Source organism: Homarus americanus, unplaced genomic scaffold, assembly GCF_018991925.1.
Source record: "Homarus americanus isolate GMGI-L3 unplaced genomic scaffold, GMGI_Hamer_2.0 scaffold6317, whole genome shotgun sequence".
Taxonomy (NCBI): domain Eukaryota; kingdom Metazoa; phylum Arthropoda; class Malacostraca; order Decapoda; family Nephropidae; genus Homarus; species Homarus americanus.
In genome coordinates, this window is record NW_024730668.1 from 18,465,023 (window position 1) to 18,471,321 (window position 6,299).

Sequence of the window (6,299 nt, forward strand, 5' to 3'; positions counted from 1 at the left end):
TATATATATATATATATATATATATATATATATATATATATATATATATATATATATATATATATATATATATATATATATATATATATATATATATATATATATATATATATATATATATATATATATATATATATATATATATATATATATATATATATATATATATATATATATATATATATATATATATATATATATATATATATACAGATTCCGCTAACGAACTCAACCGCTCTAGGTCGTTCGTTAACCGAAAAGTTCGTTAACCGAAACCATTGTTTCAATGGGTTTTGGGTAATTGGTTCCAGCTCACCGAAAATTTTAAATTCAACAAAATGGTAGAAAAGTTCACTTTACTTTGAGGTGTGTATGTAAAGGTTCCTGGATGATGATGATGATGATGGGATTTAGAATGGGGTGGAGGAGAAGGAAGAAGAGAAGTGCATTGGGTGGAAGAGAAGTCACCCCATGCCCATTTCACCTATATAATAGCTCTGGTGTAATTCAACATTATTTTTAAATCAACATTGCACTGCATTATATATTGTCAATATAAAATATATTTCAAAATGACCAATAATTTGCTTTGGGAAACACAGAAAAAAGGTTTAGTTGAAGAGAGTCTCAAGCAAGATGTTACCTCCAGTGAAAACAGAGAGACTAACTCCTGTTTGCTGTGTTAAGAGGCTGGATGCCGCGCATTAAACTAGTCACTTTACTTCTTTCAATTATGTCTAATAATTGTTAAAATGACTAAAAATTGAATATTAAACTTTTAAAATTATTGAATAGTATAAACTTCTTGATATTACTAAAATAGAAGGAATTTAAGCCCTAGAACCGATTAATGTATTGGCGGACTGATACTAAAGCTGGTTGCCCGGTCAGTGCAAGCGAAAACATGTTGAGGTCGGTTTGTAAGAACTTTTTAACCGAATTGAAGATCCTTATGGAAGGCAGTTCGTTAATCGAAATTATGTTAACCGAGGTGTTCAAGTAAACGAGGGGTGACTGTATATATATATATATATATATATATATATATATATATATATATATATATATATATATATATATATATACAGGTTGACAACCCTTTATCCGAAATTCCGAAAACCGAAAGTTTTTTTGTAGCTTTTTTTTTTTTTACAGGGGTTAGCCCACCCAGGTATATATCACTGACCCACATCGGGGCCTGGGGGGCGAAAATGTAATAGTAATACTAATTATAATAATAATTATTATAATAATTATTCATAGTAAATAAAAATTTTAATTAAAAAATACACCAAAATAAAATAATAATGATAACAATAACAATAAAATATAATAATAAAATTTATAATAATAACAATAATACTGTATTAATAAAATAATAATAATAATAATAAAGAAATACAAGAATGAAAAAGATAAAAAAAGTGAGAAACACGACCTAGACCTATGAATTATTATTATTATTATTATTATTATTATTATTATTATTATTATTATTATTATTATTATTATTATTATTATTGTTATTATATTTTCGCCCCTCAGGCCCCAATGTGGGTCAGTGACTTGTGCCTAGGTGGGCTAATACAAAAAAATACAAAAAAATAAAAAAATAACCATTCTGAAAACCGAAAAGTTCCGAAATCCGAAATGCCTCTGGCCCCAAGGATTTCGGATAAGGGATTGGCAACCTGTAATTTTTTTTTTTTTTTTATACTAGTTTGGACCCTGAGGATTCAATCTCTTAGACTTGCTTCATACACAGTCTTGTTTAGTCCCAGCTTAGTTATAAAATAGGATTACTGGATCAGTTACTCATTTGTCAACATAAAATGAAGTAATAATAAAATACCCTGTACAAAAAAAGTCATTGTCTCTAACTATTTACTGTATTATGTACATGGACTGTATACACCTTCACACTCGTGCACAAATCATAGGCCTGTATCAGTTCACCACCAGTAGGTTTTAAGTAAATATAGGACAATTGATAAACACTTCCCAAATGTTTTTATCCATTTATTAGGTGTTGTCACATATTTTCTTCTTTTTTTTATGTACACATGTGTGTTAATAGCCAATATTTTTGAGTAGTGTTGCTAGGCTTTTTCTGTACATTTGCTGTACCTTATTTATTCAACACCCACATAAGAAAATAAGGTGAAATTTAGTTTTGAAAGGGAGTCTGACCCTGAGCACCCACTGGAACATTTCATTGAAGTGAAATGTAGTCAAAGTTTTTGGTTTTGAAATTCCCAGTGCAATTTTAATACAGTATGAGAATTCCAGTCATTTTTAACTTTAGTGAAAGGTTCTAGGGACAGTTTCATCAAATGAAAAAATTCTGTATTGTTGCATTTCATACGTTAGAGGTTTTACACTCGGTAAAAAAAATACCGTACAGGTGGGGTCTGATGATTTTCCAACTGAACATTCCTGGTGTCTCGCGAGGGTTGGTAGGCCTGAATGCGAGACATTTCGTACTTAATTTGGTAGGCCGAAATTAGGTATTTCATTGACAATGTTGAATTACTTTGTTACAATGTGACTGGAGAATGTCAGTATATCCAGATAAGGTAAACTATATGTTATATTAAATGTTCCACACACCGTGGACTACAGGAACCATGGAAATGGATGAGTTGCCATATAAGAATGCATGATATGTTTGGCAGAATTACTGGATATAGTAAAGGAATAAGAAAATTTTGCAACCGAATTTCGAATCTGTATTTGTATTGTTATTTCACTTTGGGCTAATGCCACATTATATCATTCTTTATTCGTATTGGAAAATATACCATGGTGTTGAATAGCTCCACAGTTTTGCATGCCGTCATAATGGAACCCGGCCCAACGACGTTTTACCATACGGTCGATAATTCCGGAAAGTCTAGTACAGTGATATCCCTGTTAGCCGGAACAATTGGTGCAGTGCACTTCCGGGAATGAGAGATTTCCGGGTAACGAGACAACTCTCAAAACCGGAAAAAATCTCTCATCCCTGGAATTTTTGGGGTAACGGAAAAATGTTCTCGGAAGTTCCAGAAATTGCCCATTACATCATCTCTAACCTGGAAAAATGTCCCTCATTCCCGGAATTTTCTGGGTAACGGAAATTTTTATTCGTAATTTCCAGAAAATGCGCCTGATTTTCATCTCACAAACCCGGAAAAAACTCCCCCATCCCCGGAATTTTTCAGAAAATGTGCCCCTCAGAAAATCATTCCCAGAGACGGAATTTTCTGGAATATTCTGGCTTTGGGAATGATTTTCCGAGAAAATTTCAATTCCAGCTATCGGAGAGTTCCGGGTTTGAGAGATTCCAGCTTAGGGAGATATTACTACTGGGTTTCGTTTCATAGTGCCAATCACTTGTTTCAAGCATGTGTGGCTGAACCCATACACGCGCAGGGCTACCAATGCGAAGAATGCCTCAGGGACCTTTTTGAAACACTTCGTTTGTAGTGTCAGTTTGATTTGCGCAGGAATTGTAATGGTAACATTTTACCGAGTGTACAGTACTACAAAATATAATACTGTATAAAGTTAGCCACTGGTGTAGAAAACAAGGAAATTGTAAATTCCAAAAAAAAAAAAAAAATGACGGTTTTCATCACCTGTAAATCCTTCAGTTATGAGCATCAGTCTCTCCACGGTTTCCTTCATTTTTTTTTAGTTTAATTATGGAGATCAGTAAAAAAATAAACACTAATTAAGAGAGACTTGAGGCTGTACTTGTAGGCGTGATTGGTTGAAACTGGTGGGTGTGCTACGGTGGGGGATTTTCTCTGCCATTTTCCTGGACTTATAATATATATGGCACTTTCCACTTCTACCGGCTATTATAATAATAACAGAACAGCACAAAAGTCATAATAATAAAACAACACAGCACAAAGAAAATTAAATGAAAAGCTCTCATGGGCATGTAAAGACTACATGAAAACAAAAACTGGCAACACTAGATAGGTGGCTGCAAACTACCTATGTGTGATCTCCTGAGTAAAACACATACACTCCCTCTCTCTTTTCTTCTTATTATTATCAGCCTTCTTGTTCTTTCAGAAATTTAGAACCCAAGGCACATCATTTACCCATAAGTTACTAACTTTTTAAATTTTCATATTCCACATCTGCCTCATTTTCCAGGAATATATCCTTCATATAAATTGAGGGTTTAATGTACCGGGTACTGTGTGTGTGTGTGCAGCATGCATTCAGGCATCAATTTATTATTAATATAAAGTGTATTTCCTAGACATAAAATATTCATATACTGTAAAGTAATATAATTTTAATTACATGTTTAATGTTCTAGGTGTGAGAGTGTGTCAAGTGCAGTGCAGTACCTCCCAGGTAAAGAAGGATCTCTCCCACACTACCTCTTCACAAGTCATACCTGAATTCTCTTCTATGCTCGACCACGTTTCCACCATCAAGGCTGAGAATGGTTATGAATCAGTCAATTTTGACACAATGATGACAGAAATGCATGGATGTTAACTTTTTACAAGTTTATGTTATGAATCAAGATATTTAGTAACAAACTATTTAGTTTAATAATTTACAGGTGACCGGTTTTTAAATATTTTCACTGATACAGTAGTGTGTACTTTTGTTACAAGAGTGCTCATATAGTAATGGCTGTTTTTATCTTAATGACTGATGTCCTTTTTTCTCTTTTTGGGGGGCATTTGTACATTTAATAAATGTTTATTAGTTGCAGATCATTAACAAACAAATGTTATTACTGCAGAATCATAGGGAGCCTATGAAATTATTTCTTTAAGATTAAAAACACAGCTTTCATAAAACAACTTTAGATCTTAGTAATAACCATTTGGAGAATACATACATGACTTAACAGCAAGATTGAGTGTTGTAAATGAGGACCTGAGACAGAGATAAGAAGGGATGTCATTGCATTACTCTTGATTTGTTGTCTGATCGTTTTTTATCTTTCTTGAACTTTTTCCTAGTTTAAACTTCATTTTCAGAAATATTTTCTGTTGTTTTTTTTTTAACCACCGATATCTATAGCTTCAATGCACTATTAGATGTAGGGAAATAAGAACAGTCAGGGATTCCTCCTCTTTTTTTTTATAAGTAAAAATTATATGCAGATTACTGTCATTTGTTTTGTATACAATTTTTTTTTTATTTCTTTGAATCCCATGTCATTTCTTATTTTCCATTATTTTACATAAAGTACCTCATGATAACCAAATGTTGTACTGGTTAGTGAGGAAACATCCTGGTAATAGTAAGTGGATGCTCTTTAGGCTGCTGAGCAAAACAATATGTTTTCACACTTATAACACAAAAACAATGTTATTACAGAATTGTCACACACCAGTATGACTGTATGTATACCATTTATACAAATATTGCATCAGGGATGTAAGATATAGTATTTATTACCCATATTTAATACCAACTCAATCAATTGAAACTAAGTCATGATGTATTTTGAGATCTTCATTCTTATATACAGTGTATATATATATATATATATATATATATATATATATATATATATATATATATATATATATATATATATATATATATATATATATATATATATATATATATATATATATATATATATATATTATGTCATGCGCCGGTTAACGTCCTAAATACGTTCTTGGAAACGTGATGTTAACCGAAATGGACGTTGTCCGAAATTACATAAACCTATCGGATTTATTCTAATGGGGGTTTCAGGCACCCAACCCCAAGTTTCCCATTTTACAACCATTTAGACCCACTAAATATATATATATATATATATATATATATATATATACTGTATAATGTTATGGTAAATATCATAAACACACATAGGCATGGCTAGGTTTATTACAAAGTGATGAAAAGGATACTGTAAAGTGGGTAGTCCACAAAACATGTAGCTATGTCTCTCTTTATTTGAGTGCCCCGTCAAAGAAGTCCGTTTTTTCTCACTTCAGGACGCCTTAGTCGTCCGATTTCTCTTAATCTTAGAGTGCAGTACACCAGACACTTATTTATTTCTTAGTAATGATACAGAATTTGAAATTGCAACTGGGGTTGCAATTGTTCAGGCAACTTAGATATGTCTGATTACAGTTGGAATATTCAAGATCCATTATGAGTGATGTTTAAAGCTTCAACTGTCTTTATGGTTGGTAAAACTTGTCAAGTCTGTCAGTCTGAGTGGCATGTGTGAGGCCTTGTGTTTGTACAACCGCTAAATATACAAATATATAATGTTATGGTAATTATCAGAAACACACATAGGCATGACTAGG

At 32.1% G+C, this 6,299-nt stretch overlaps 1 protein-coding gene across 3 annotated transcripts in view; it reads left to right on the top strand.

Annotated features, from left to right (window-relative positions):
• Positions 1-5,494, top strand: part of LOC121867260 (ankyrin repeat domain-containing protein 10-like) — a 197,253-nt gene extending 191,759 nt beyond the window's left edge. For all 3 annotated transcript variants that reach the window (XR_006089102.1, XR_006089103.1, XM_042367120.1), the window contains one exon: positions 4,322-5,494. The gene's annotated coding sequence lies outside the window, so the exon portion shown is untranslated. The remainder of the gene's footprint in view (positions 1-4,321) is intronic.
• The last annotated feature ends 805 nt before the right edge of the window (positions 5,495-6,299 follow it).